Raw genomic sequence first — 12,008 nt, forward strand, 5'->3', positions numbered from 1 at the left:
ATCTTTCATTAACACAAATGCAAACTCCTCAATAAAATAGTAGTAAATCAAATACTATAATTTATAAGAACAGTGCATATATCATGAACATGTGAGATTTTGAAATTACCAAGAGAAAAGTGACTCATTCCCTACAAGAGAAACTCCATAAGACTGGGTTTCTCAGTAGAAACGTTGCAGGTCAGGAGAGAGAATGATGTGTTCAAAATGCTGAAAGAAACAAAAAGCCTATCAAGAATACTTTACTCAGCAAGCTGTCCTTTGCATATAAAAGTGAGATAAAACTTTGCCAGCCAAACAAAAAATGAGGTAATTAATCACCACTAAACCTGCCTTTACAAGAAATCCTAAAGGGAGTCTTCAAGCTGAACCAAAATGATGCTAATTAGTAACATGTAAACCTGTAAAAGTATAAAACTCACTGGTAAATGTAAGCCTATAGTCAAACTCAAAATACTCCAAAACTGTAATGGCAGTGTGTAAATCACATTTAACTTGAGTGTAAAGGTTAAAAAACACACACACAAAAATAAATTTAAAATAACTTTAGCTAAATAATTTGATAATGGATACACTAAGTAAAACAATATAAATCATGACATCAAAAACATAAACGTGATGGTAAAGTAAAAGTATAGAGTTTTTGTATGCAATCAACATTAAATTGTTATTGCCACACAGCTCGCAGTGCCATGTTGGCAGGGGTGTGTGGAATGACTCTGTTTCAGAAAAGAGAAGACAAGATGGTGGAGTAGAAGATCTTGAGTTCACCTCCTCCCATGAGAACATCAAAATCACAACAAACTGCTGAACAATCAACAATAAAGAAGACTGGAACCTACTGAAGACAAAGAAATCACAATGAGATAGTAGGAGGGGTGTACTCACAATATAATCAAATTTCATACCCCCTGGTGGGTGACCCAGAAACTGGAGAATAATTATATCACAGAAATTCTCCCATGGGAGTGTGAGTTCTGAACCCCATGTCATGCTCCCCAGGCTGGGGGTCTGGCTACAGGATGAGGAGCCCTAAGAGCATTTGACTTTGAAGGCCACCAGGTCTTGTTTGCAGGAGCTCCAGAAGAGTGGGGGAAACAGAGACTCCAATATTGGAGGATGAACACAAGGTCTCATTTGCACTGGGAACCAGGGCAAAAGCAGTGACTTTGTAGGAGCCTGGGCCAGACCTACATGCTGGTCTTGAATTTATTCAGGTATGCAAGAGTGGTTCAAAATTTGAAAATCAATTGATGTAATCTATCCTATCAACAGTCTGAAGAAGATAATTGCATGAATATATATGAATATATATATATATATATGCAGAAATTGGATTGAACAAAATCCAATGCCCATTCAGCAAAGTAGGAACATGGGAACTTCCTCAATTTGACAAGTTCATATACAAAAACCTACCGTTAATATCACATTCAGCAAGATGGTGGAATACCATCCTTTCTACCATCCTCTTCCCACAGAGGTACAGATTTTCATAATCTCCCCAGCATAAGAGTACCTTTGTGGAAGTCCTGGAGTCCAGAGAAGTCCCAGCACACCAATTGAGCAAAAAAATCCAAGAATAGAAACACTGAAGAGGGTAAGAAGCACAGTTTCACCTGACCCACAACACCCCTCCCCCAAGGCAGCACAGCTCAGTGCCAAGAGAGATCCCCTCAACACAATTTCTCCCACAAGGGAGAGTGAAAACATAGTGAGTGAACTCATGGCTTCCCCAGCAAGAAGTCCACTTCTTTCTTGCCCCACCCAGGATACTGAGGTAGGTGGAAGAGTTTGGGTGTAGGGAAAAGAAGTGGGGACTCACAACAACCAGGGCTCAGAATTCAATAATGGGCCATAGATTCTATAGTCAGCTTCACAGACTGCAACAGGAGGCACACCCATGAGTCACTTGGTGTGCCTCACTTTCAGAACACTCCCTCCCCCAACTGGCCCACAGGAATTCCCAAAACACAGCTCTATTCAGCCTCCCCTGTGGCTGGCTCCCATTGCTTGACCCCACAGATGGCAAGTGTGATCCTCTGCAGACAGCTTGAGAAAACATGCCAATGGCCATATCAACTCTGCAGAATTGGGAGAAGGCACACAAACTTGAGCAATTCAGGGAACTGCACTATGGTAAACAAACAGGAGGCTCTCAGCACCTTGCCTGGTATTGTGGGATCAAGAGAGACAAAATCTTAGGAATTCCCTCCTCCTAAGAGGGAACAAGGAGTGCAGAGTTGGTGCATCCATAGAAATGGTCTGCAAGTGCCTCAAAATCCATAGCTGGGCTGGCTGGTGAAGGTGTTCCTCTCCTATAGCCAGTCAGTAAGAACTGTAGGAGGTGTCTACATCTTCAAATGTGAAAACAGCAACACAGAATTTCAATGTTAATGGAAAATCAAGAAAGCATGATACTATAGAAGGAACATAATAATATTCCAATAACTGACCCCAAAGAAATGAAGAGCTATGAATTGTCTGACAAAAATTCAAAATAGTTGTTTTAAGGAAGCTGGTGAGCTACAAGAGAACACAGATAACTCAGCCAAATCAGGAAAACCATACATGAACAAAATTAGAATTTCAATAAAGAAATAGAAATAATGAAAAAGAACCAAAGAGAAATTCTAGAGCTGAAGAAAGCATCGAATAAAGAAAAATTCCATAGAGAACACCAAAAACAGATTTCATCATGCAGAAGAAAAATCTGTGAACTCAAAGACAGGTCATTTGAAATTATCATGTCAGAGGACAACAAAGAGTGAAAGGATCAAAGATAGCCTACAGGATTCATCAGACACCATGAGGGAACTAATATACAGATTATGAGAGTCCCAGAAGAAGAGAGCAAGAAAGAGATGTAAAGCTTACTTAAAGAAATAATGGCTGAAAACATTCCAAATCTTGAAAAAGCTATTTATGGATATCCAGGAACACGAAGGTCAAAGGTGCCCAAAGAGTATCAACTCAAATTGAATTTCACCAAGACACATTACAATCAAACTGTAAATAATCAAAGACAAAGAGAATTTTTTTTTTTTTTGGTCCCCGTGAGGGGAAGTGCACCGTTCCTGGAGATACTGCAATACCAGGTCGATGCGTGGAGCGGACAGAGCAAGCTCCTATTCCGACTCCCAGCTCCAAAAATCCATTTAATATATTGTCCTCGGATAGAGGACGTATCAGATATTAAACTGATAAGAACAGATACTACACTTGATCTTAGCCAAAAGGCTGAGAAGTGATGACAAAGAGAATTTTGAATTCACCAAGAGAAAAGTGATTCATTCCATACAAGAGAAACTCCATAAGATTCTAGATTTCTCAGTAGAAACCTTGCAGTTCAGGAGAGAGTGAGATGATATGTTCAAAATGCTTTAAGAAAAATTTAAAAAGCCTACCAAGAATACTTTACCCAGTAAAGCTGTCCTGTGGAAATAAAGAAGAGATAAAACTGCCAGCCAAACAAAAAATGAGGTAATTAATCATGACTAAACCTGACTTTACAAGAAATGCTACAGGAAGTTATTCAAGCTGAACTAAAATGATGCTAATTAGTAACATGTAAACCTATAAAAGTATAAAACTAAAAGTATAAAACTCACTGGTAAATGTAAGTATATAGTCAAACTCAAAATACTACAAAACTTTAATGGTGGTGTGTAAATCACATTTAACTCGAGTGTAAAGGTTAAAAAAACAAAAGAATTAAAAATAACTATGCCGGGAGGACCTTCAAGATGGTGGAGGGGGGCTTCCCTGGTGGCGCAGGGGTTGAGAGTCCGCCTGTAGGGGACACGGGTTCGTGCTCCGGTCCGGGAAGATCCCACATGCTGCAGAGCGGCTAGGCCCGTGAGCCATGGCTGCTGAGCCTGCGCGTCCAGAGCCTGTGATCTGCAACGGGAGAGGCCAAAACAGTGAGAGGCCCGTGTACCGCAAAAAAAAAAAAAAGATGGTGGAGGAGTAAGACGTGGAGATCACCTTCCTCCCCACAGATACATCAAAAATACATCTACATGTGGAACAACTCCTACAGAACACCTCCTGAACACTGTCAGAAGATCTCAGACTTCCCAAAAGGCAAGAAACCCCCCCACTGTACCTGGGTAGGGCAAAAGAAAAAAGAAAACACAGAGACAAAAGAATGCGGACTGGACCTGCCCCTCTGGGAGGGAGCTGTGAAGGAGGAAAAGTTTCCACAAACTAGGAAGCCCCTTCACTGGCAGAGACAGGGGGATGGGTGCGGGGGAAGCTTCAGAGCCACAGAGGAGAGCGCAGCAACAGGGGTGCAGAGGGCAAAGTGGAGAGATTCCTGCACAGAGGATCAGTGCCGGACAGCACTCACCAGCCTGAGAAGCTTGTCTGCTCAACCACTGGGGTGGGTGGGGGCTGGGAGCTGAGGCTCGGGCTTCGGAGGTCAAATCCCAGGGAAAGGACTGGAGTTGGCTGTGTGAACACAGCCTGGAGGGGGCTAGTGCACCACAGCTAACTGGGAGGGAGTGCAGGAAAAGGTTTGGAACTGCCTAACAGTTAAGAGACCATTGTTTCGGGGTGCACGAGGAGAGGAGATTCAGAACACCATGTAAATGAGCTTCAGAGATGGGCTTGAGCCACGGCTATCAGCATGGACACCAGAGACGGGCATGAAGTGCTAAGGCTGCTGCTACAGCCACCAAGAATCCTGTGTGCAATCATAGGTCACTATCCACACCTCCCTTCCTGGAGCCTGTGCAACCCACCACTGCCAGGGTCCCGTGATCCATGGACAACTTCTCCGGGAGAACACTCGGCGTGCCTCAGGCTGTTGCAATGGCACACTGGCCTCTGCCCTCACAGGCTCGCTCCACATTCCGTACCCCTCCCTCCCCCCAGCCTGAGTGAGCCAGAGCCCACTAATCAGCCACTTCTTTAACCCCCTCCATTCTGGGTGAAAAACAGACGCCCTCAGGCGACCTACATGCAGAAGCGGGGCCAAATACAATGCTGAACCCCAGGAGCTGTGCAAACAAAGAAGAGAAAGGGAAATTTCTCCACACAGCCTCAGGAGCAGCGGATTAAATCCCCACAAGCAACTTGATGTACCCTGCATCTGTGGAATAACTGAATAGACAATGAATCATGCCAAAATTGAGGTGGTGGACTTGGGGAGCAACTGTAGACTTGGGGTTTGCTGTATGCAACAGACTAGTTTCTGATTTTTATGTTTATCTTAGCATAGATTTAGTGCTTCTTGTAATTGGTGGATTTGTTTATTGGTTTGGTTGCTCTCATATTTTAAAATTTTTTTGCTGTACATGGGCCTCTCACTATTGTGGCCTCTCCCATTGCAGAGCACAGGCTCCGGACGCGCAGGCTCAGTGGCCATGGCTCACGGGACCAGCTGCCCCACGGCATGTGGGATCTTCCCGGACCAGGTCACGAACCCATGCCCTCTGCATCGGCAGGCAGACTCTCAACCACTGCGCCACCAGGGAAGCCCTTAAATTTTTTAATAATACTTTTTTTGTTTTAATAACTTTATTCTTTTTCTTTCTTTTATTTCTCCCTTTTCTTCTGAGTCATGTGGCTGACAGGGTCTTGGTGCTCCATCTGGGTGTCAGGCCTGAGCCTCATAGGTGGGAGAGCTGAGTTCAGGACATTGGTCCAACAGATATCTCCCAGCTCCATGTCATATCAAATGGTGAAAATCTCCCAGAGATCTCCATCTCAACACTAAGACCCATCTCCACTCAATGACCAGCAAGCTACAGTGCTGGACACCCTATGCCAAACAACTAGCAAGACAGGAACACAACCTCACCCACTAGCAGAAAGGCTGCCTAATATCATAAGGTTACAGACACTCCAAAACACACCACCAGACGTGGACCTGCCCACCAGAAAGACAAGATCCAGCCTCATCCACCAGAATATAGGCACTAGTCCCCTCCACCAGAAAGCCTACACAACCCACTGAACCAAACTTAGCCACTGGGGGCAGACACCCAAAACAAAGGGAACTACCAACCTGCAGCCTGTGAAAAGGAGACCCCAAACACAGTAAGTTAAGCAAAATGAGAAGACAAATACACAGAAGATGAAGGAGCAATGTAAAAACCCACCAGACCAAACAAATGAAGAGGAAATAGGCAGTCTACTTGAAAAAGAATTCAGAGTAATGATAGTAAAAATGATCCAAAATCTTGGATTTTTCTTTGTATTTAATTTTTGATAGTTTGATTAATATGTGTCTTAGTGTGTTTCTCCCTGAATTTTTCCTGTAGGAATGGGACTCTCTGTGCTTCCTGGACTTGGTTGACTGTTTCCTTTCCCATGTTAGGGAAGTTTTCAACTATAATCTCTTCAAATATTTTTCAGTACCTTTCCTTTTCTCTTCTTCTGGGACCCCTATAGTTCGAATGTTGGTGTGTTTAGTATTGTCCCAGAGGTCTCTGAGACTGTCCTCAATTCTTTTCATTCTTATTTCTTTATTCTGCTCTGCAGTAGTTATTTCCACCATTGTATCTTCCATGTCACTTATTTGTTCTTCTGCCTCAGTTATTCTCCTATTGATTCCTTCTAGTGTATTTTCCATTTCAGTTTTGTGTTCTCCATCACTGATTGTTTGTTCTTTAGTTCTTCTAGGTCTTTGTTAAATATTTCTTGTATCTTCTCAATCTGTGCCTCCATTCTATTTTTGAGGACTTGGTTCATCTTTATTATGATTACTCTGAATTCTTTTTCAGGTAGATTGCCTATTTCCTCTTCATTTATTTGGTCTTGTGGGGTTTTACCTTGTTCTTTCTTCTGTAATCTATTTCTCTGTCATCTCATTTTGTCTAACCTACTGTTAAGGTCTCCTTTCCTTAGGCTTCAGTGTCTGTAGTTCCTCTTGCTTTTGTTGTCTGCTCCCAGTCAGTGAGGTTGGTCCAAGGGCTTGTGTAGGCTTCCCAGTGGGAGGAACTGGTGCCTGTGCTTGGGGGTGTGGAGATGAGTCTTTTCCCTCTGAAAGGCAGGGCCACATCAGGTGGTGTGTTTTGGGGTGTCTGTGATCTTAGTATGACTTTAGGTAGCCTGTCTGATGATGGGTGAGGCTGTGTTCCTGTCTTGCTGGTTGCTTGGTGTGAGGTGTCCAGCACTGGAGCCTGCAGGTTGTTGTGTGGGGCTGCATCTTGGTGTTGATATGGATACCTCCAGAAGTATGCACACCGATTAATATTCCCTGGGCCCAGGTATTCTCTGGTGGTCCAGTGTCCTAGACTTGGCACTTCCACCCCAGAGGCCCAGGCCTGACCCCTGGATGGGGAACCAAGCGCCCACAAGCTGCCCAATGTAGCCAGAGATAAAAGAAAGAACAGAAAAGAAACCCAAGGCAAAGAGCAAAAACAACAGCAAACAGCAGCAACAACACAACACACACACACAGAATAAAATAAAATAAATTTAAAAAAACAAGAGAAAAAACAAACAAAAGAATTCAAACATGAGAACAGTCAATAAGGCCTTAACGAACAAAACTTAAAAAATGAAAAATAAAACAAAAACAGATAGCAAACAAAAAACAAGAAAAGTGAAGAAAACAAAATATACACATATAAACAATCAAAAAAACAAAAGAAAAAATAAAATGAAAGAACAAAACAAGAAAAGAAACAAGTAAAGTAAAAATAGAATATATATATATATTTAAAAAATAAATGATAAAAAATAATAAAAGGAACAACAGCAACAACTGAACAAAATGAAACAAACAAAACTGAATAATAGAATTAAGAATATTTTCCTGGGCCCTCCTCTGTCAGTGTCATTGCTCCCTCAGTGAGCCACAGCCAATCCCCACCTTCCCAGGAGGACCTCCAATAACTCTAGGTAGGTCTCTGGACCTGCTGTGGGCACTGTGGGGCCAGCTCAGACTCTGACCTGGCTTGACTCCCACATGTATGTTCCCTAAAACTCCAGTGCTATGAAGGATAGATCAGTCTCAACTGTGGGAACACTCATTGTCTATTCAGGTATTCCACAGAGGCTGGATTTACCAAGTCAATCTTGGGGATTTAATCCATGGCTTGTGCAGCTGCATGGAAAGACTTCCATTCCTCTTCCTTAGTCGCATGGCCCTGGGGCTCAATTCTCGTTTTGGCCCCACCTCTGCATGTGTGCCACCCTCAGGAATCTGTTCCTTGCCCAGGTGTGAGTGGGTGAAAGCAGTGGCTGCTTGGGGCACACTTACTCAGGCCAGGGAGGGGTATGGCAGACACAATTAGGGTGTTCATGAGCTGCCTGCAGCAGCGGGGACCAGCAGGCAGTTGCAACGGTCTGGGGCATGCTCACTCTGGTGGGAGTGCCTGGCAGTGCCTGCAGAGGCAGGAGCTGGCATGTGGGGGCAGTGGTGGCCCTGCCCCCCTCACACCTCTCAACAATGGTGCCCCACTTTCCAGGCAGTGCATGCTTCCTCTAGGGGCATTCCCAGCTGCGCATCCCCTCACTCCTGTCCCCACTGCTATATCCGCGCAGCTTACAGCACTCCTCTGCCCAGATCCATTCTCCCAACCCCATGCTTTAGCACTCAGCCCAGCCAGCATCAGCAGACTCTCATCCCAGGCAGGGGAGCCCAGGGCTGATGCCCAAGGAGGCTTTGGGATGGGCAGCACTCAGGCCTCTGGAGCCCACATGGGCAGAGGAGACCCTGGCCCGAGGGATGGGTGTGCCCGCTCAGATGGGAGCCCTTCCCAATGCCCATGAAGGCTGAAGAAGCTGGTAGGTGGGGAAAGGGGTTATAATGGCAGTTCTGCCCCTTGTACGCCACTCAAAAATGACGCCTTGCTTTTATGGTGTCCCAGGTTTTTTCTGCAGACTTTCCTGGTTGTGCAGCTCCTTACTCTTGTCCCTTCAGGCTATCTTTTCACACCCAACAGCTGTCCCCTCCCTGGGTCCGTGCTCCAAACCCCAATTTCCTGCACCCAGCCTCCCTTTGCAACAAGTGACTCATGTCTCAGGCTGGAATGTGCAGAGCTGCAGTGTAGACCATGCAGTTCTTATTTTTTCCTGCCTTCTACAGACTGTCCACTGCATTCTCCTTTGATCCCCTGAAGGTCCTTTTCTGTCCCAGCTGATTTCCCCACCATGAGAGAGTTTTTCTGAATGTGAGGACCTCCCCTCACCTTCAGCTTCCCACCAGGGTTGCTGGTCCCTTTTTTGATTCCTCTTTTCTTTTTTTCTTCTTTCTTTCATCCTAGACAGTTGTGAGGGGATGTTTCTTGTCCTCTTAGGTGTCCAAAGTCTTCCGCTAATGTTCAGCAGGTGCTCTATGAGAACTGTTACGTTTGTAGTTGTATTCTTGATATACTTGTGAAGAGTGACGAATTCCACATCCTCCTATTCCACCATCTTGACTCCTCCCCTCTCTTGTTTCTTGATGTAGGCATTTATCAGTATAAATTCCCCTCTTATAACAGCTTTTGTAGAAACACATGGGTTTTGATTGCTTCAATTTTAGTTTCAAGATATTTCTTGATCTCGCTTTTAATTTCTTCTTTGACCCATCAATTGCTGCTGAGCATGTTGTTTTTGTTGTTGTTTTTAACATCTTTATTGGAGTATAATTGCTTTACAATATTGTGTTTCTGCTGTATAACAAAGTGAATCAGCTATACATATACATATATCCCCATATCCCCTCCCTCTTGCATCTCCCTCCCACCCTCCCTATCCCACCCCTCTAGGTGGTCACAAAGCACCGAGCTGATCTCCCTGCGCTATGCAGCTGCTTCCCACTAGCTATCTATTTTACATTTGGTAGTGTATATATGTCCACTGAGCATGTTGTTTAATTCCCAACTATCTGTTAATTTTCCAGCTTTCCTCCTGCTATTGATTTCTAATTTCATACCATTGTAGTCAGAAAATATACTAGCTATAATTTCAATCTTTTTTAAAATTTGGTAAGACTTGATTTGTGACATATTATATAATTTATCCTGGAGAATGTTCTGTGTGTGCTTAAGAATATTCTGCTGCTCTTGGATGGAATATTCTGTACATGTCTGTTAGTTCCATTTATTCTATAGTGTGGTTCAAATCCAATGTTTCCTTATTTATTTTTTGTACAGATGTCCTATCTGTTGTTGAAAGTGGGGCATTGATGTCTTCTACTATTATTGTATTGCTGTCTATTTCTCTTTTCAGAACTGTTAGTGTTTGCTTAATATATGTAGATTCATATATATTTACAATTGTTATATCTTCTTTCTTATTTATTTTATTTTATTTTATTTTTTTATTGGAGTATAGTTGCTTTACAATGTTGTGTTAATTTCTACTGTACAGCAAAGTGAATCAGTTATACGTATACATATATCCACTCTTTTTAAGATTTCCTTCCCATTTAGGTCACCACAGATCATTGAGTAGAGTTCCTTGTGCTATACAGTAGGTTCTCATTAGTTATCTATTTTATACATAGTAACGTATATATGTCAATCCCAATCTCCCAATTTGTCCCACCCTCCCTTCCCCCCTTGGTAACCATAAGTTTGTTCTCTACATCTGTGACTCTATTTCTGCATTGCAAATAAGTTCATCTGCACTATTTTTCTAGATTCCACATATAAGCTATATTATACAATATTTGTTTTTCTCTTTCTTAATTACTTCATTCTGTATGACAATCTCTAGGTCCATCCACATCTCTGCAAATGGCACTATTTCATTCCTTTTTATGTCTGAGTAATATTCCCTTGTATATATGTACCACATTTTCTTTATCCATTCCTCTGTCAATGGACATTTAGGTTGCTTCCATGTCCTGGCTATTGTAAATAGTGCTGCAATGAACATCAGGGTTCATGCATCCTTTACAATTGTTATATCTTCTTGACCCCTTTATCATTACATAATTACCATATTTGCCTTCTGTTACTATTTTTTGCTTAAAGACTATTTTTTCTGATATACATATAGCTACCCCTCCTCTCTTTTGGTTTCCACTTGCATGGAATATCTTTTGTCATCTCTTTACTTTGAGCCTATGTGTGTCCTTAAAGTTGAAGTGAGTCTCCATAGGCATCATATAGTTGGGTCCTATTTTTTCATCCATACAACCACACTTTGCCATTTTATTAGAGAATTCAATCCATTTACATTTAGAGTAATTCTTAATAGGTAAACTATAGGTAAAGACTGACTAATGCCATCCTATTAATTGTTTTCTGGATGTTTTGTAGCTTGATTGTTCTTTTCTTCCTTTCTTGCTGTCTACTATTGAGGATTGATAATTTTCCACAGTGATATTGTTTGATTCCCCTCTTTCTATCTTCTTTTGTAACTGCTTTGCAGTTGACAAGGAGGCTTACATAAATCTTCTTATATATATAACAGTCTATTTTACACTGATAACAATTTAACTTTGATTGCATGCAAAAACTATATACTTTAATCCTCTTTCCTTTTATACTTTTTATGTCACTATTTTAATCTTTTTTTATTGTGTATCCATTAAATTGTTGAAGCTCTAGCTATTTTGGGTACTTTTGTTTTTTAACCTTTATGCTAGAGTTAACTAGTTAACACATCACCATTTTACAGTATCAAGCTGTTTCGAGTCTAATTATATGTTCACTTTTGCCAATGTGTTGCTTATTTTCTTATGTTTTCATGTTAGTAATTAGCATTCTTTTGTTTCAGCTTCAAGAATTCCTTTCAGCATTTCTCGTAAGGCAGCTTTAGTGGTGATGAAATCCCTCAGCTTTTGCCCGGGAAACTCTTTATCTCTCTTTCATTTTTGAAGGATAACTTTGCTGGCTAAGGTATTCTTGGTTGGCAGTTTCTTTTAGCACTTTGAGTATATCATCCCACTCTCTCCTAACCTGTAAGTTCATTGCTGAGAAATCCACTGATAGCCTTATGGGTGTTCCCTCATTGTAGAAAATTTTTTTCCTGTTGCTTGTAAAATTCTCTCTTTGTCTTTAAACAATTTTATTATTATGTATCTTGGAGAACATTGTTTTGGATTGAAATTTTGAGGT

At 42.0% G+C, this 12,008-nt stretch overlaps 1 non-coding gene across 1 annotated transcript; it reads right to left on the reverse strand.

Annotated features, from left to right (window-relative positions):
• Window positions 1-3,061: 3,061 nt before the first annotated feature.
• Window positions 3,062-3,252, reverse strand: LOC136143193 (U2 spliceosomal RNA). The gene has a single exon (XR_010657888.1). It is a non-coding gene; the product is annotated as a U2 spliceosomal RNA (small nuclear RNA).
• Window positions 3,253-12,008: the final 8,756 nt, after the last annotated feature.

The sequence above is a fragment of the Phocoena phocoena genome, chromosome X (assembly GCF_963924675.1).
Source record: "Phocoena phocoena chromosome X, mPhoPho1.1, whole genome shotgun sequence".
NCBI lineage: Eukaryota > Metazoa > Chordata > Mammalia > Artiodactyla > Phocoenidae > Phocoena > Phocoena phocoena.